This window comes from Elephas maximus, chromosome 17, assembly GCF_024166365.1.
Source record: "Elephas maximus indicus isolate mEleMax1 chromosome 17, mEleMax1 primary haplotype, whole genome shotgun sequence".
NCBI lineage: Eukaryota > Metazoa > Chordata > Mammalia > Proboscidea > Elephantidae > Elephas > Elephas maximus.
The window spans coordinates 65,998,732-66,018,886 of record NC_064835.1 but is presented as its reverse complement, the minus strand read 5'-3'; the positions used below and the strand labels follow the sequence as shown (position 1 = coordinate 66,018,886).

The following is a 20,155-nucleotide window of genomic DNA, read 5'->3' as shown; positions in this document are numbered from 1 at the left end:
ATGATCTTTACCGTTTTAGATTTTATATTTAGGTCTTTGATCCATTTTGAGTTAGTTTTTGTGCATGGAGTGAGGTATGGGTCTTGTTTCATTTTTTTGCAGATGGATATCCAGTTATGCCAGCACCATTTGTTAAAAAGACTGTCTTTTCCCCAGTTAACTATTTTGGGGCCTTTGTCAAATATCGACTGCTCATATGTGGATGGATTTATGTCTGGATCATCAGTTCTGTTCCACTGGTCCATGTATCTGTTTTTGTACCAGTACCTGGCTGTTTTGACTACTGTGGCAGTATAATAGGTTTTAAATCAGGTAAAGTAAGGCCTCCCACTTTGTTCTTCTTTTTCAGTAATGCCTTATTTATCTGGGGCCTCTTTCCCTTCCATATGAAATTGGTGATTTGTTTCTCCATCTCGTTAAAGAATGTCATTGGGATTTGGATTGTAATTGCATTAAATGTATAGATCACTTTCGGTAGAATAGATATTTTTATAATGTTAGGTCTTCCTATCCATGAGCAAGGTATGTTCTTTCACTTAGGTACGTCTCTTTTGGTTTCTTGCAGAAGTGTACTGTAGTTTTCTTTGTATAAGTCTTTTACATCACTGGTAAGATTTATTCCTAAGTATTTTATCTTCTTGGGGGCTACTGTAAATGGCATTGATTTGGTGATTTTCTTTTCGTTGGTGTAGAGGAATCCAACTGATTTTTATATGTTTATCTTGTATCCCGATACTGTGCTGAACTCTTCCATTAGTTTCAGTAGTTTTCTGGAGGATTCCTTAGGGTTTTCTGTGTATAAGATCATGTCATCTGCAAATAGAGATACTTTTACTTCTTCCTTGCCAATCTGGATGCCCTTTATTTTTTTATCTAGCCTAACTGCTCTGGCTAGGACTTCCAGCACAATGCTGAGTAAGAGTGGTGATAAAGGGCATCCTTGTCTGGTTCCTGGTCTCAATGGGAATGTTTTCAGGCTCTCTCCATTTAGGGTGATGTTGGCTGTTGGCTTTGTATAAATGCCCTTTATTATGATCAATTGATTTTTGACAAGGGTGCCAAGACCATTCAATGGTGAAAGATTAGTCTTTTCAACAAATGGGGCTGGGATAACTGGGTGGGTAGCCACATGAAAAAGAATGAAGTTGGACCCCTACCTCACACCATACACAAAAATTAATTCAAAATGATTCTTCAACCTAAATGTAAGAGCTAAAACTATGAAATGCTTAGAAAAAAATACAGCAGTAAATCTTCATGACCTTTAATTAGGCAATGGTTTTTTAGATATGACACCAAAAGAAGCACAAACAAAAAAAGAAAAAACAAAGATAAATTAGACTATCAAAATTAAAAACTTTTGTGCTTCAAAGGGCACCATCAAGAAAATGAAAAGATAACCCACAGAATGGGAGAAAATATTTGCAAATCATAGTACGATATGAAATTTGTATCTAGAATATATAAAGAACTCATAATTCAACAATAAAGAGACAAATAACTTCTGTTAAAAATTGGTGTGCCTCAGGAATGCAACATGTTAATAACAGGTGAAACAGTACGCATGGGAAAAGAAATATGAGAACTTTGTAATTTCTGCACAATTTTTCTGTAAAACTAAAACTGCTCTAAGAAATAAAGTCTAAAAAAATTTTAAAACAAATATATATATATATATATTTTTTAATGGGCAAAGGAGTGGGATAGGCATTTCTCCACAAAGAAGATAAACAAATGGCCAATAAGCCCACGAAAAGATATTCAACATTAGTCACTAGGGAAACGCAAATCAAAACTACAAGGAGATGGCACTTCATATCCACCGAGATAACTAAAAATGTGCCAATAACAAGTGTTGGTGAGGATGTGGGGAAACTGGAATCCTCATACATTATTGGTGGGACTGTAAAATGGGACAGACAGTTCCTCAAAGTGTTAAACACAGAGTCATCATATGACTCCCAAGAAAATATATAACCAAGAGATTCAAAAACATATGTCCACACAAAAACTTGTACACAAATGTTCATAGCAGCATTATATATAATAACCAGAAAGTGGAAACCACCCAAATGTGCATCAACTGATGAACGGATACACAAAATGTGATATATATACGTACATATATATATAACAGAATATTATTTGGCCATAAAAAAGAAAGTACAAATACATGCTACAATATGGGGGAACCTTGCAATATTATGCTAAGTGACAGAAGCCAGGGAAAAAGACCACATATTGTATAATTCCGTTTGTATGAAACATTGAGAATAGGCAAATGTATAGAAACAGATTAATGGTTGTCAGGTGCCAGGGACAGGAAGAATGGGGAATGACTACAAGATTTCTTTTTGGAGTGATGAAAGCTTACACAACTCTATCAGCTGAAAAAAAAAAAAAAAACCCGTTGCCATTGGGTTGATTCCAACTTATAGAAATTGCATTAAAAAAAAAAAATCAAACCCATTGCTGTCGAGTCGATTTCGACTCACAGCGATCCTATAGGACAGAGTAGAACTATCCCATTGAGTTTCCAAGGAGCGGTTGGTGGATTCGAACTGCTGACCTTTCAGTTAGCAGCCGTAGTCTCAACCACTACACCACCAGGGTTTCCAGAGACCACACAGGACAGAGGAAAACTGCCGCAGGGTTTCCAAGGAGTGGCTGGTGGATTTGAACTGCTGACCTTTTGGTTTGCAGCAGAAAACACTTAACCACTGCGCCACAGGCTCTGTAAATACAATAGTCTCCCCCTTATCCTAGGTTTTGTTTTCTGTGGTTTCAGTTACCTGAGGTCAACTGTGGTCCAAAGATGTTAAATGAGTAGTGTGATAAAATCTCGCATCATCCTGCTCCATCCCGCCCTAAGACTGCATTCATGCAACTTTTATTACAGTATATTGTTATAACTGTTCTTTTTATTACTAGTTATTGTTGTTAATCTCTTACTGTGCCTAATTTATAAATTAAACTTTACCATAGTTAGGTACATATAGGACAAAACATAGTATATATAGGGTTCAGTACTATCCTGGGTTTCAGGCAGAGTCTTGGAACACATGCTCCTGGGAGAAAGGGGGACTATTGTACACTAAAACCCACTGAATTGTATACTTTAAAAGGCTGAATTTTATGGTATACAGAGTATATCTCAGTAAGCTGTTACTTAAAAAAAGAGCAAAAATATTTGAAATGCAAATGAATTTCCTAAAATAAGCCACTACCACCAGCTGCCACTGAGTTGATTCCGACTCACAGTGACCCCATGTGTATCACAGAACTGTGTGTGCTCTATTGGATTTTTCAATGGTTGATTTTTCCAGAAGTAGATCTCCAGGCCTTCCTTCTGAGGTATCTCTGGGTGGACTTGAACCTCTAACTTTTGGTTAGTAGCTGACTGCATTAACCATTTGCATCACCCAGGGGCTCCTTTCTAAAATAAAAGTTTTTAGAAATCAATGATGAACCCACCAGAAAAATGGGCAAAGACATGAAAAGACAGTTTATGAAAAAGAAAAAGGAAAAACTTTTTAAAGATATGAAAAGATATTCAACCTTACAATAAATGAGAAGCAAATTAAAACAAGATAATACTTCGGCAAAGTGACAAAAAGACTAATGCAATTACTGTGTTCAAGAGAATATGGAGAAACAGGCACTCTGCACTGCATTGTTGGTGAAAGTATAGACGCAGAATCCTCTTTAAAGGGATGCAAATATAATAAATGTAAAACTTACACTTTGATTTAGCAATTCCATTTCTAAGATTTTACCAGTTATAGTCTCACATGTACACAAAGAAAGATGTATAGGGATACTCACTGCAAGGCTGTCTACAACTGCACAAGAACAAAATCAGTTTAGAGCTCATCGGTAGAGAACTGGGTAAATTATGGCGTGACCACACAATAAACAACTATGGAGCACAACTCAAAACAGAAGAAACAGCTGCAAACATTCATTAATAATCAGAATATGGAATGTACAAAGTATGAATCTAGGAAAATTGGAAATCATAAAAAATGAAATGGAACGCATAAACATCGATATCCTAGGCGTTAGTGAGCTGAAAAGGACTAGTATTGGCTATTCTGAATCGGACAATCATATGGTCTCTGATGTCAGAAATGACAATTTGAAGAGGAATGGCATTGCATTTACAGTCAAAAGGAACACTTCAAAATCTATCCTGTCAGATAATACCCATACGCCTATAAGAAAGACAATGTTCTGCTGTTATTCATAAGATTTTCACTGGCTAAATCTTTTCAGAAGTAGACCGCCAGATCCTTCTTCCTAGGCTGTCTTAGTCTGGAAGCTAAGGTAAAACTTATCTGCCATGGGTGACCCTGCTGATATTTGAATACCAGTGGCACAGCTTCTAGCATCACAGCAACACACGAGGCCCCACAGGACAACAAACTGACAGATGCATAGCAACAATTTTAAGGATGGCACAGGACTGGGGGGTGTTTCGCTCTGCTGTGTCTAGGGTCGCTATGAGTTGGAACAGACTCGACGGCACCTAACAAGAACAAGGAAGCCTAGTTAATACGTTATTATTCAAATTTATGCACCAACCGCTAATGCCAAAGATGAAGAAACTGAAGATTTTTTTACCAACTTCTGCAGCCTGAAATTGATCGAACCTGCAATCAGGATGCACTGATAATTACTGGTGACTGAAATGTAAAAGTTGGAAACAAGAAGGATCAGTAGTAGGAAAATATGGCTTTGGTGATATAAATAATTCCAGAGATCCATGATAAAACTTAGAAAGATCAGTGATTTTTTCATTGCAAATACCATTTTTCAACAACATAAATGGTGGCTGTACACATGGACCTTGCTGGATGGAATATACAGGAATCAAATTAACTACATCTGTGGAGACAGACGATGGAAAAGCTCAATATCATCAGTAGGAATAAGGCCAGGGGCCAACTGCGAGATAGACCATCAACTGCTCATATACAGGTTCAAGTTGAAACCGAAGAAAATTAGAACAAGTCCATGAGAGCCAAGGTATGACCTTGAGCATATCCCACCTGAATTTAGAGACCATCTCAACAACAGATTTGACACATGGAACACTAATGACCAAAGACCAGATGAGTTGTGGAATGACATCATACATGAAGAAAGCAAGAGGTCATTAAAAAAACATGAAAGAAAGAAAAAACCAAAAGGGATGTCAGAAGTGACTCTGAAACTTGCTCTTGAACATAAGGTGGCTAAAGCAAACGGAAGAAATGATGAAGTAAAAGAGCCAAACAGAAGATTTCAAAGGTTGGCTCAAGAAGCGAAAGTAAGTATTAGAATGACATGTGCAAAGATCTGGAGTTAGAAAACCAAAAGGGAGGAACATACTCCGCATTTCTCAAGCTGAAAGATCTGAGGAAAAAAATCAAGCCTGGACTTGCAATACGGAAAGATTCTATGGGGAAAATATTAAACAATGTACGAAGCATCAAAAGAAGACGGAAGGAATACACAGAGTCACTATGCCAAAAAGAACTGGTCAACTTTCAGTCATTTCAGGAGGTAGCATATGATCAGGAACCAGGTCTAAGCCGCACTGAAGGCACTGGTGAAAAACAAGGCTCCAGGAACTGATGGAATACAAACTGAGATGTTTGAACAAATGGATGCAGCACTGGAAGTGCTCACTTGTCTATGCCAAAAAATTTGGAAGACACCTACCTGGTCAACTGACTGGATTTATGCCTATGCCAAAAAAAAAGGTAATCTAACCAAATGTGGAAATTATTAAACAATATCATTAATATCACACACAACTAAAATTTTGCTGAAGAACATTCAAAAGCCGCTGCAGCAATATATCAACAGGGAACTGCCAGAAATTCAGGCCAGACTCAGAAGGGGACGTGGAAACAGGGATATATATCATTGTTGATGTCAGATGGATCCTGGCTGAAAGTAAAGAATACCAGAAAGACGTCTACCTGTTTTACTGACTATGCAAAGGCATTTGACTGTGTGGATCATTACAAATTATGGATAACATTGTGAAGAACAGGAATTCCAGAATACTTAATTGTGCTTATGAGGAACCTGTACATAGATCAAGAGGCTGTCATTCGAACAGAACAAAGGGATACCACATGGTTTAAAGTCAGGAAAGGTGTGTCAGGGTTGTATTCTTTCACCATACTTATTCAATCTGTATGCTGAGAAAATAGTTTGAGAAACTGGACTACATGAAGAAGAATGTAGCATCAGAATTGGAGAAAGATTCATTAAAGACCTGCATTATGTAGATGACACACCTTGCTTGCTGCAAGTGAAGAGGACTTGAAGCACTTACTGATGAAGAACAAAGACCACGGCCTTCAGTATGGATTACATTTCAACATTAAGAAAACAAAAATCCTCACAACTGGACTAATAAGCAACATCATGATAAATGGAGAAAAGATTGAAGTTGTCAAGGGTTTCATTTTACTTGGATTCCCAATCAACACCCATGGAAGCAGCAATCAAGAAATCAAAAGACACATTGCATTGGGCAAATCTGCTGCAAAAGACTTCTTTAAAGGGTTAAAAAGCAAAGATACCACTTTAAGGACTAGGGTGCACCTGACTCAAGCCATGGTGTTTTCAATCACCTCCTATGCATGTGAAAGGTGGACAATGAATAAGGAAGACTGAAGAAGAATTGATGCCTTTGTATTGTGGCGTTGGAGAACAATATTGAATATACCATGGACTGTGAGATGTGGCGTTGGAGAACAATATTGAATATACCATGGACTGTGAGAAGAAGGAACAAATCTGTCTTGGAAGTACAGCCAGGATGCTCCTTAGAAGCAAGGATGGCAAGGCTGCATCTTACATACTTTGGACATGTTGTCAGGAGGGATCAGTCCCTGGAGAGGGACATCATGCTTGGTAAAGTACATGGTCAGTAGAAAAGAAAAAGGCCCTCAACGAGACAGGCTGACACAGTGGCTGCAACAAAGGTCTCAAGCATAAGGATTGTAGGGATGGTGCAGGACCAGGCAGTGTTTTGTTCTGTTATACACAGGGTCACTATGAGTCGGAACTGACTCGAGAGCACCTAACAGCAACATAACCATTAAAAAGAATCAGACAATTACCAAACTTTCTGATCAGGGTCACAATAGATGGATAAATGGAGAAAAAAATGTGGAACAGAGCTTCAAATTCTAAAAGAATTCAGGCTTAGTGGACTGCTTGAGACTAAAGGAATACCCAAGGCTATTGTCCATAGATGCTCTTTAAACCCTAAACAGAAAATATCCCCTAAAATCACCTTTTAACTAAATAGCAGTCTAGCTCAAAAAGTAAATAATTTCACCCCTAATAACTGTGCTCTTTTAAATATTATCCATCTGAGACCAAATGGACGACAGTCACCCTAGAGTACTGATGAAAAGTTCGATGGGCAATGAGACTAAATTAACGAAAGTGGAAAACTAGATGAGACCCCAGCCTCCAGGCACCATTATCAACCCCCAACTTGTAAGCAGAGTAACAAGAGCCACCTCCCCTTCTAACTGGTTTCTCCAGATGTTTTTTAGGGCTAACTTCCTGCCCAAGATGAGAAAAACATGAGGCTAGGGTCTGCAGACCACAGAACCATTAAGCCCGAATCTGGCCTGCCTGACATGCACAGAATCATCAAACCCCATCCTCTGGGTGACCCCGGAACCTTTCTCCCACCGGAGGGAACCAAACTTTAGCAGCCCAAGATTGGGGGAAGACTTTGAGAAGTGAGGGGTCTGAGCCTACGATCCTGTTTGAGAGACTCCCCTCGCCCCTTTGGACTGAGCAAGTGCAGACTACAGAACCACCTGAGGAGTATCTTTTTCTGGCCAGACCAATCAACTACCTTGCTCCTTTCCCCAGAGCCCTCCTCCCCTAATACTGTTTCGGCCATTGTTCACGGAGCCATCTTGTCGACTCAAGTCCTGGCATACTCCTTTGCTCGGCCAACCAAATAAAGCTTCTTCTTTCGCTTTCACCCGTCTCATGTCTCTATGGCCCCACGGAGCAGACCTGGAACAGTCTGGTTACATTCTTGGCGACCCAGCCAGGAGGGCGTTGCTACGCGTCCGGAGGGGCCCGCCCAGGACCAGAGAAGAACACCCAGTGTGCACCAGAGGCTTCTCCAGAAGGACTTCCCCAGGCCCCGGAGGTGCCCCTGTCTCAGACCAAATGGAGCCCCTCAGAAAGCGGGAGAAGAATCTTGAGAATTTGGGTAAATGATCTGTTTGGGACTTGGTTTGTAATTCAACCTATAGCTGTGCTATTTGGACCTGCGTTGTGGGCTCCTTTGGGGTCCAGTATTAGAGCAGAAAAAGGGAGGCAATAAGCGCTAGGTTGTTTAACCAGTCAGTCGCTAGGTATTTTGGTTTGACTAGTCATTTTGTTTTAGGTAGAAGAAAATGGGAAATACTGGGAGTATCCCTGAACATTCCCCCTTAGTGTGTATTTTAAAACAATGGGATAAGTTTGGCTGTGACCCCATGATGAAGAAACTCAACAATCTTGTAAAATCCTTGTTCAAAAGGAAACTAAGAAAAAGCCTTCAGCCCCAGTATTAACAGGAGAGGATCTGTATGATCCATCGAGACTTCCACAGCCACCGCCACCACACCCACCCCAGCCTTCCCCTGGCCCAGACCCGGAACTAGGTAATGCGGTGGCTGTTGGAGCTCCCGGGGAAGGGGAGTATCTTCTCTCCCCACTCCACACGAGACAAGGGATGCTCTATCAAGTTCCCAATTCAACCTGAGAAGAGCCCTTGCCTGATCAGAGCCATGTTTAGGGGACCTCAGGACAATATTCTCTTCTAAGCAGACTCCAGAGGGAAACGGCATGAATATGTGTGCCTTTCACTACCTCTGACTTATGTAACTGGAAAAATTACACTCAGGGATATAGAAAGATCCACTTAAAATATATGAACTGGTTACCACGATTTTCTTTTGACCCTGCTTGGGCAGACTATCAGTCTCTTTTAAATACTGACTCCTGAGGAAGACAAATGGTTGTTGAAAAAGCCAGGGAAGACGCCCGGCACCAACATGACGCCCAGCCAGATAACCTGATGCTGGATAAGGCCGTCCCTCTCCAGGACCCTCATTGGAAGTCAAACAATGCTGACGAGTATGGTAGGCTCACTCAGTATCGGGACTGTTTGCTCGTGGGGCTTACGAATGGGGTCCCAAAGCAGAAGAGTTTAAATAGAGTTTATGAAGTCAAACAGAAATCAGATGAGGACCTCTTTGCCTTCTACAAATCTCCTTCACCTTCAGATGGTATACTGACTTAGACCCTGAACAGCTTGAAAATACCAGGATGGTTAATGCTGTCTTTGTTGGACAAAGTGCCCCAGATGTTAGGAAGAAACGTCAGAAAACAGAAGGAAGCATTACTATGAATACCGGGCACCTAATCGAATTGGCCCTTCGAGCTTGTAACAATAGAGAAAAGGAGAAAGAGAAGGCACAAGATGCCAAAGAAGATCGAAGGGCCAAAAGACAGGCAGCCTTGGGGGTGGCAGCCCTACAGGGAACCCCCAAAAAGACAAAGAAAAGGAGGGCCTCCACCCTTGAGGAGCAGGAGAGCAGTGGGATGCAGACCCCAAGTTCTCATAAAAAGCCCAGACTTAATGGTCTGACTGAGACTAGAATGACCCCGGAGGTCATGGTCCCCAGACGTTCTGTTAGCCCAAGACAGGAACCACTCCTAAAGCTAACTCTTCAGACAGGGATTGGACTGGACTATGGGGCAGACAATGATACTGGTGAAGAAAGAGCTTTTTGGATCAAGTAGACACATGAGAATATGTTGGCATTTCCTGTCTGAAGGGGAGATTAGAGGGTAGAGAGGATCAGAAGCTGGCCGAATGGACACCAAGAGAGTGGAGGGAAGGAGTGTGCTGTCTCATTAAGGGGACCGCAACTAGGAGTATATAGCAAGGTGTTTATAAATTTTTGTATGAGAGTCCAACTTGATTTGTAAACTTTGACTCAAAGCACAATAAAAATTAAAAAGAAAAGAAAAGGAGGGCCTCCAGTAGGGGGAGCTCGTAACAAAGTTCCCTTGGGCAAAGACCAGTGGGCTTACTGCAAGGAAGAAGGCCACTGGAAGAAAGAGTGCCCAAAGCTTTTGAGGTCAAACACAGGGACCACTCAGCTGCCAGCCCTAAGTTTAGAGGCAGACTGTGATTAGAGGGGACCACAGGCAGGCCCTCCACCTGAACCTCTGGTTATAACGAATGTGGAGGGAAAACTAAGTTTTTGGTGGATACTAGTGCCACCCAACTCGGTTTTAACCCACCTAGTGGGTCTGGCCCCTAAGAAAAAGATTGTGGTGAGAGTCTTAGGGAAATAAGATACCTGACCTTTTCTCCAGCCTTTAACCTGCTCTCTGCTGGGAAAGGCAAAGACCCTGACCCACTCCTTCTTATACATGCCTGAATGCCCTGCCCTGCTGTTGGGGAGGGACCTATTTAGTAAACTACAGGCTGAAATCTATTTTGAGCATGTTGATGTTCCCACTGAACATGGTTGGAAGGCCCACCTCCTGTTCTGGCGAGAGACAGAGCCTCCCTGTCAGGGGGAGGTGCTCTTCCCAAACCAATGCCTAGAAAGGAAAATAATCCTATTGTTTGGGCCACTCAGTAGCCAGGACACGCCCACAGTGCAGTACTGGTCAAGGTCCAGCTGCCATCCAACATCACACCACCACGGGTCAGGCAGTACCCACTAAACCGAGAAGCCCAGGTGGCCATTCATCAGCTCATCGGTAAGTGCCTGGATTTTGGACTTTTGAGAACCTGCCATTTAGCTTTTAACACCCTATTTTGCCAGTCAAGAAGAAGGATGGAACATATGGTTTTGCCCAGGACCTGCGAGCCACTGACCAGGGAATGGTCACCGTACATCTGGTGGTAGATAACCACTATACTTTGCTTTCAGCCCTGTCACCCACTTGGACTTGGTTCTTGGTTTTAGATCTAAAGGATGCATTTTTCTGCATTTCCCTGGACTCAAAAAGCCAGGAGATATTTGCATCTGAGTGGGAGAATCCAAATTCCAGACAAAACAGCAATACTGCCAGACCGTTCATAAGAAGCGTTTAAAAACTCCCCAACTTTGGGGGCACCTTGGCCAGAGAACTTCAGAGGCTAGTACTGACTAACAGGGTCCTAAGGCACGTGGATGACCTTCTTATTGCAAGTAATAACGAATTTCACTGCAGTATTAACACATTGACCGTTTTAAACTTTTTGGCAGGTGGCTGGACACTGAGTATCCAAGGAAATGGCTCATATTATACAACAAAACATTACTTATTTCCGATTCATCATCAGTGGAGGGCAGCAAGTGCTGCAGCCCTAGAAAAAACAGGCTATCTACCGACTTACCCTACTCGGGAACCGCCAACAACTCCGCAGGTTCCTGGAAATGGTGGGGTTTTGCAAGATTTGGATCCCTAATTTTGGACTATTGACCAAATCCCTCTATGCTCTTCTGAAAGAAAAAACAGATCCATTTGTATAGACTGGCCGAGAACAGGCAGCATGTGAACAAGTTAAAAAGGCCTTAATGGAGGCCCTAGCCTAGGTCTGCCTGACTTGCATAAGCCCTTTGATTTATTCATTCATGAACGCCAAGGTATAGTGGCAGGGGTACTCACCCAGCATTTAATGTCATGGAGGCATCCAGTGGCTTATTTTTCCAAAACCTTGGACTCAATGACCAGATGGCCAGCTTGCTTAAAGGCGGTTGCGACAATGGTCCACATATTAAAGACAGCAAAAAGCTTACTCTGGGACCACTGGTGTGAGTACACATGGCACACTGGGTTTTAGCCGTGCTAGAACAATGGGGCAGTCACTGGCTATCCCAGAGTTGAATGACCCAGTACCAAGCTGCCCTCGTGGACAATCCTAACATCCAGATACAACCCACCACAACTTTGAACCCAGCTATCCTCCTCCCTACTCCGCCCCTTAATGACCCCATACCTCATGACTGTGTTCAAACTGTTGATCTTGTATATGCTAGCTACCCCGATTTATAGGACCAGCCTTTGACTACTGCTGATCTCAAGCTCTTCAACAATGGGAGCCACTTCATGGAAAGAACACAACACAAGGTGGGCTATGCAATCGTTGGCCCTACTGCGATTCTAGGGGCAAACGCTCTCCCCAGTGGTAGCTCAGAAGGCTAAGCTGTTCGCCATGATACAGGCTCTGAGACCGACAAAGGCAAAAAGGTCGAACATATACACCAGCTCACGTTTCAGCTTGCCCCAGTCACTGAAATCGACAAAGGGCCCCATTTCACTGCCCAGGTGACTCAGTTAGTCGTTACACACCTTGGGATGGAGCAGCAGTTCCATAGTGCCTGGAGGCCTCAATCCAGTAGAAAAGTTGAAAGGATCAACTGGACCATTAAAACACATCTAGCTAAATCGTGTCAAATGACCAAGTTGACCTAAAGTCCTCTCTATGGTTCTGTTCAGGGTAAGAGTTGCTCCTAGAACTAAGTTAAAGGTGAGTCCATTTGGGCTTATTTATGGGTGTCCCTTGCTCCATAACTATAATGCCTCTGATTTAGACTATAACACTGTGACTAGAGACTTAGAGGACGACAGTATTCATAAACAAGGTAAACTGTTTGTAAAACAGTACCTGTGTCTCGCAGGGAAAACTTTTGTGTCTCTCCACAGGTATGCCAGTCTCACCTGGCAGACTATTCCACTACCAAGCCTGGAAGCTGGATATTTGTCAAAGCCTGGGGCGCCAAGGCCTTGGCTGAGAACTGGAATAGTCCCTATGAAATGCTGATGTCCATACCCACAGCTGTGAAGGTCAGCGGGGAGAGCACCAAGATTCACCACACCAGAATCAAACTGGCTCCTACACCTGACCTTGAACAACAGACCTCACAGAACAACAGCAACGGGGAGGCTGAACCAGTAACGGCCTTGCGGTGGCTATTCAAGAAAAAGAAAGACACTCCAGATAAGTGACAGGTACTGATGGATGATCTGTGGTGCATAAGTGTTATCTTGCTTGCTCTGTTCTAATCTTTTACCTTTTGTCCTTACTGTGCCTACTGCTGTGGGGATTTAATCACTTTTCCTGCTCTTGATAGACTCTTGAAACCTTAAGCTACTTCCCAACGGACTAAACTTATGCTGCTGGAGCTCCTTGCTCTAAGTAAGAAAATGTGGGTCTTAACTTGTTAGTTTGTCCCTTATTTTAAGCTAGTTCAGGCTCCAGCCCAGGGAAGACAACTAACAAACTGCTGGGTGTGTCATCACCACCCACGAACTAAAGATTCAAGTCTTTCAGTTGCTATCACCATAAATAACTTCAGTTCTGTGCCTAATGCCACGTTCAGCAATACTTGGCTCACTCCCATGTTCCCTGTAAAATTAAAGGCAGTCCCGCAGTACTTCCTATTAGGAGAGTGTAAGGGAGTGCTGTTTATCGATGTGTTGTATTGGGCCAAAAACCAGCAACAATGTAATACATTTCAAACAACTGGAACTGTACATTTTCGGCTAGCACCACTGGCCCCCAGCCAAAGGTACAATTGTACTCCCTCCTCCCCAAACTCCCAGTGCAAATGTGATTGTTCTGGAGACAAGTCCCTCCCGCCAGAAGAGGTGTTTTTGAACAAGTAGTAGAATGAACTTCTAAAGCATTCAGTATCACTATTCCTTGGATTGGGTTAGTCCAACATGAGTTCATCTTAAGAAACCTAACAAAAGTCATAGAAGCTGAACAAGGCGGCATATGCCCCCTCCAAAATACTTTTTGCTGCATGTATGTTAACACTTCAGGCCTAGCTGAAACCAAGGTCCAAGAAATTTTCAAACAAGCAACTTGGCTACATAAGCTCAAGCAAAACCTCTTGTCTCCTCATTTCAACCCTGAAACAGCAAGTAGTTGGGCACCCACTTTGCTCAAATGGGTTTGGCCAATAACCCCTGTATTAATTATTTTTGCCATTTGCCTTTTTGGACCCTGCCTCTTACAAGTACTTATGCAATTTACAGAAAAAAGTTAAGGACCTCAGGCCTGTATATTCTTCAAGGTTACAGACCCATCCCCCCCGAACCTGTACGAGCCAGACTTCAGTTCTATGCCAGCACCCCTGTCCAGTTGAAGCAGTTACAGAAGTATGGCCTTCGTCCCTACTCCTCATTGAGAGTCAGGATTTGGACTGAACACCCAAATCCTGAAAAGAGAAGGAGGGAATGAGACCCCAGCCTCCGGGCACCATTATGAACCCTCAACTTGTCAGTAGAGTATCATGAACCACCTCCCCTTCTAACTGGTTTCTAGCTTCCTGCCCAAGATAAGAAAGACAAGAGGATGGGGTCTGCAGACCACAGAACCATTAAGACCAAATCTGGCCTGCCTGACACGTGCAGAACCATCAACCCCGTCCTCTGGGTGACCCCAGAACATTTCTCCTGCCGGACAGAACCAAACTTTAGTCACCTAAGATTGGGGGAAGACTTTCAGAAGTGAAGGGTCTGAGCCTAAGATCTGGTTTGAGAGACCTCCCCACCTGCTTTGGAATAAGTAAGCACAGACTACAGAACGGTCCCAGAACGTCTTTTTTGGACCAGACCAATCAATGACCTTGCTCCTTTCCCCAGGATCCTTCCCCTAATATTGTTTTGGCCATTGTTCAGGGAGCCATCTTGGCAATGAAAGTCCCAGTGTACTCCTTTGCTTGGCCAAACAAATAAAGCTTCTTCTTTTGCTTTCACCCATTTCGTGTCTCTGTGGCCACACCGAGCAGACCTGGAACAGTCTGGTTACATAGACAGTTGTTGGCACAAACTGGAGAATATAACCAATGTCACTGTCTTAGTTATCTAGGGCTGCTTTAACAGAAATACCACAAGTGGATGGCTTTAACAAAGAGAAATTTATTCTCTCACAGTCTAGGAGGCTAGAAGTACAAATTCAGGGTGCCAGCTCGAGGGGTGTCAGCTCCAGGCTTTCTCTCTCTGTTGGTTCTGGGGGAAGGTCCTTGTCATCAATCTTCCCCTGGTCTGGGAGCTTCTCTGCTCAGAAACCCCAGGTCCAAAGGACACGCTCTGCTCCCAGTGCTGCCTTCTTGGTGGTATGAGGTCCCCATGTCTCTCTGCTCACTTCTCTCTTTTATATCTCAAAAGAGATTGGCTTTAAAACACAACCTACTCTTGTAGATTGAGTCCTGCCTCATTAACATAACTGCAGCTAATCCCACCTCATTTAACATCACAGAGTTAGGATTTACAACATGTGGGTAAACCACATTAGATGACAAAATGGTGGTCAATCATACAATACTGGGAATTGTGGCCTAGCCCAGTTTACACACATTTTTGGGGGAAGCAACTCAATCAGTAACAGTCACTGAACATTATGTGTAGAAACTGTTGAATGAGAACCTATGTTGCTGTATATACTTTCACCAAAAATAAACCAAAAAAAACCAAACCCAGTGCTGTCGAGTCTATTCTGACTCATAGCGACCCTATAGGACAGAGTAGAACTGCCCCATAGAGTTTCCAAGGAGCGCCTGGCAGATTTGAACTGCCGACCCGTTGGTTAGCAGCTGTAGCACTCAACTACTAAGTCACCAAAAATACAGTATTTTTTAAAATTACTGAATAAAATTCTCATTCAAAGAAAAAAAGAATCAGACATGTATGTATTAAGGAGTGAAGATCAAAATATATCGTGGAGTGAAAAAAGGCATGTTAATATTCTACTCTTCATTTTAAAAAAGGAAAAAGGCAGGAGGGAGATACACTCATAGAATCTATTGCCTCAGAAGTGACTCGGAACTTGGAAAACAGGTGGAGGGAAGAATTACATTTCACTATTTTGTAGTATTTTAATTTTGAACATGTACTGGTATCACTTATTACAGTTTCTATACTGAAGGCATATACAAAAAAGTAATACGACTTGTAAGGAACCTGTATTTTAAACCCGCCTATGAAAAAAAAGGTCCCAAACCCCGGTGGCTAGTGGTTGCTACAGCTGCTAACCTTAAGGTCGGCAGCTTACATTCACCAGGAGCTCCTTAGAAACCATGGGGCAGTTCTACTCTGCCCTGTAGGGCCGCTCTGAGTACGAATGGACTCAACGGCAACGGGTTTTATGAAAACGTCATCTGTAGAACTGTCTCTTCTTGGCATGTTTACAAACAGCCTCCTCAGCATGAGGGTTTAAAGGGACTGGCGCTGGAGGAGTTAATCCACGAAAGCTCCTTGGGAATGGCGGGTTTTCATCTAGGTACTATTTGGCTGTACAGCTATATAGTTTGGTAGACGCTGCTTAATGCTTGTGACGCACAGTAAGTGAAGAAAACAAATAATCGCGGTAAGAAAATTTGCTGTTTACTGAGCACATTCTGTGCTAAGTCCCTTTCCACGGATTTACTCATTTGTTTCTCGCCACGATCCTGTGAAGTAGGAACTATTTTACCCATTTTATAGATGAGAAAACTGGCTGAAAGCAGTGACTTGACCAAAGTCACACGGCCAGCAGGTATCTAACACGAGCCAACATGTTCTAACCACAAGTGAGAGGCAGTGAAGGACTAGAAGCCAGGACTCCTGACTTCTGGTACAAAGTGTTTCCGTTAGCCCCGCGCCCCTTGACGAAACGGAGAAAGGCCGCTGGAGCCCGACAGGTACAGCGTCCCGTCCCCCGGCCACAGAACCCCACCCCGTTTGCGAGACCTGGCCCGCCCCCGGGCACACCACGCTCAGGACTTGCTTCCCGGCATTCTCCGCGCGCGGCCGCTCACTTCCGGTCCTAGGTAGGCCCAAGCAAAAGCGTCACCCTGCCAACACCCTGCTCCTGGGGCTCGGTCTCCGTCGGGAGCCCCTACTCTACATCCCTGTTCCACCTCCGCCCCCTGTCCTCTCGCAACATGTCCCTCTTACCTGCCCTGTGCCCCCCCTCGGGTCCCAGTGCCCCACGCTGGTGACCGCCCTCACCTCCTGTCTCTTCGCCTGCCGCGGCCTTTTACAAACGCGGCCAAACTGTCCTCTGTAACGACAGTCGTTATTGGTCAGAGCAGCCCACGCGCTGCTAGTGTCCGCCCCTTTATCCCGCGTTGTCTGATGGGAGTTGTAGTTTCCTTCTCTCAAAGACCGCCGAGAATTGCTGGGGAAAGCGCGTGGTAGAACCTGCGCTTACCTGGCCGCTGTACGGCTCGTGTCCTTCACTGAGGTTGAAGTGCTTCTGGCCGACCCTGCTGGTACAGAAGGGACGGATACAGCTCCAGCTCATGACTACTTCAGAGTCTTATTTCTGAGTAGAGTTTCATGGGTAATTGCTGCAAAAATCGCCTGAGATTTTCTACATTTATTAGCAGTTGTCCGCTGTGATTTAGCGGTTTGTCAAGAGAGCTCTTGTCCACCAAAGTTTTCCCTATTTCTGTCATTTATGTGTTTATGCCAAGTTATCTTTTTTTCCCATAACTACAATTTGACGTATTACTTGACATATTTCACTTATAATGAACTGAAATCAGCTTCGGTGGCCTAGTTCGGGTCCTTGGAATCACAGAATAAATCTAAATGCTCTTTGTTCCTTACTGAAAGTAGCTCCTGGGTGCCAGGTGTTTAGGGTGAAGCCTGCGTGTCTGCTGAAAACCCCTGGTATGAAATTTCCTGCACCTTTGGCCCTGGTCCTGCTCCTTACTAGTAGTAGTGCTGGGGACAGGTTGCTTTACCATAAAGAAAACTTAGTTTTCTCAATTATTAATAAGAGAAATGGTCCTTTGCAGGACTAAGATTTGAAATGTTTCTCCATTTCTCCAGCAGGGGAGAGGGGCTGAGAAGGTCACAATTTTTTAGAAGATTTTTTTCAATTTTGTCTTTTTGTTTCAATTATAAATAAATAAGATCGTCAGCATATCCTGGGTCATCTGTATGATCCCCTGTTAACAGTACTGTGGGATTTCAATGCCTGGTTTGTGTTCATGATCATATGGGTGCCAAGTGATAATCTAAAGCAGCGGTTCTCAACCGGAGGTGATTTTGCCAGAAGTACCCCAGGTCATATTTTATTGGCCAAAGCAGTTCATAATAGCCGTGCCTAAGTTTATCAGGCTGGAGAAATAAAATCTTTCTACAATGGATAGTCTATCTCAATGGATAATCTGTCCCAATTTGTATGAGATGCTCAGATTTCTCTAAGTCAGACTCCCAAAAGGTGCCATCATGTTATTCATTAGTGAAATTGGCTTGTTATTTTTCCTTTCTCCTACTTCTCCTGACTGGTTTTGGTTTTAAGGCTTTCAGTCTTCATGAAATGAGTGTAAGGGTATTCCCTCCTATCTCAAGAAGAGTTCATAATATTTACATTTTTTTGGTAGAATATTTGATAGTGCTCACCTAAAAGACTTTGTGTCGACCTTTTTTTTGGGGGGGGGCAGAGGGATAGTGGTGATGTTTTTGCTGTGTAGATTTTTAACTATTGCTTTGAATTCTTTAATGGTTATTAAACTAGTCAGATCTTCTGCCTCCTCTTGAGGCAGTTTTTTAGTTATTTACCACCTTAGTAAATTGTCTGTTTAAGTTTTCAAGTTATTGGCATAAAGTTGTCCTTGATATTTTTATTACCTTTTTAAATCTTGGCTGTAGTTACAGTAAAACCCCTCTTTTTATTTCCTTTCTCTGTTTTCCTCGATCCTTTTCACCATGATGTTATGAATTTTATTAATCTCTTCAAAAGAACAAACTTTTTAGCTTGTTTGAGCTAGTCAATTGTATTGTTTTCAATTGCATTTTTATTCTTTTATTATGTCCTTCCGTCTACATTCTTCTTGTAATAGACTATTTTTTAGAGCCGTTTTAGTTTTACAGAAAAATTAGAAAGTACAGAGAATTCCCATATACTCCTTCCCCCCTACACACTATTTTTTTCCTATTTTTAACATCTTGCATTGTTGTGATACATTTATTACAATTGATGACCAATAGTGATACATTGGAAACCCAGATGGCATAGTGGTTAAGTGCTACAGCTGCTAAGCAAAGGGTGGGCAGTTTGAATCCGCCAGGTGCTCCTTGGAAACTCTATGGGGCAGTTCTACTCTGTCCTATGGGGTCACTATGAGGCAGAATCTACTCGACAGCACTGGGTTTTTTTTTTTTTTTTTTAGTGATACATTATTAATAGTTAAAATCCATAGCTTACATTAGGGTTCATAATTTGTGTTGTAAGTCTTAACGGGCTTTGACAAATACATAGTGTCATGTGTCCACCATTAAAGTAACATACACAATAGTTTCATTGCCCTAAGGTCCCCTAGGCTCTACCTATTCATCCTTGCCCCACCTCCCTCACCCCTGATGTCTTAGGCTGGATTCTCTAGAGAAGCAAAACTAGTGAAACATCTATCTATCTATCTATATATATATATATATAAAATAAAGAGAGAGAGATTTATATCAAGGAAATGACTCACACGGTTGTAGAGGCTGGAAGGTCCCAAATCCGTCGGTCAGGCTGGAGGCTTCTGACTCATGTAGCTGCAGGGGCTGGCGAACCCAGATTGGCAGGTCAAACGACAGTCCTCTGGCTCACAGGCTGCAGAGGCCGACAAATCCCAAGATCGGCAGGTAACCTGGCAGGCTGCTGGCTCACAGACTGCACAGGCTGATGAATCCCAAGGTTAGCAGGTAAGCTGCTGGCTCAAGTCCTAAGAACTGGAGTTCAGGTAAACAGGAGCCAACTGGAGAATCCAGAACAAGCAAAAGTCCCTGAGCCTTGCAAGAAAGTCTACCTATATTGAATGCAGCCACACCCCAAGGGAGACTTCATTTCACCTGATTGTCTACACACAGCAGATCATAGAAGTGATCATATTATAGTAGATCTCATCACAAAGGCAATTACATCACTATAAGACTGACAAACTGCATTATAACTGCCAAACCACTGAGAATCTTGGCCCAGCCAAGTTGACACACAACCTAAATGATCACACCTGGCAACGACTATTTGTTGTTGTTAAGTGCTGTACAGTCAGTTCTGACTCATAGCTACCCTATGTTCAACAGAACAAAACAATGCCTGGTCCTGCGCCATCCTCATGATTGTTGTTATGCTTGA

General features: G+C 42.8%; 1 protein-coding gene across 10 annotated transcripts in view; it reads right to left on the bottom strand.

Moving 5' to 3' along the window:
- C17H2orf42 (chromosome 17 C2orf42 homolog) overlaps window positions 1–19,577 on the bottom strand; it is a 60,300-nt gene extending 40,723 nt beyond the window's left edge. For 5 of the 10 annotated variants that reach the window (XM_049857528.1, XM_049857527.1, XM_049857534.1 and 2 more), the window contains exon 1: window positions 11,426–12,835. The gene's annotated coding sequence lies outside the window, so the exon portion shown is untranslated. Of the gene's footprint in view, window positions 1–11,425; window positions 12,836–16,974; window positions 17,079–19,510 lie in introns of those variants that run through there. The other 5 variants (XM_049857530.1, XM_049857533.1, XM_049857529.1 and 2 more) reach the window with 5 other exon arrangements.
- Between the last annotated feature and the right edge of the window lie 578 nt (window positions 19,578–20,155).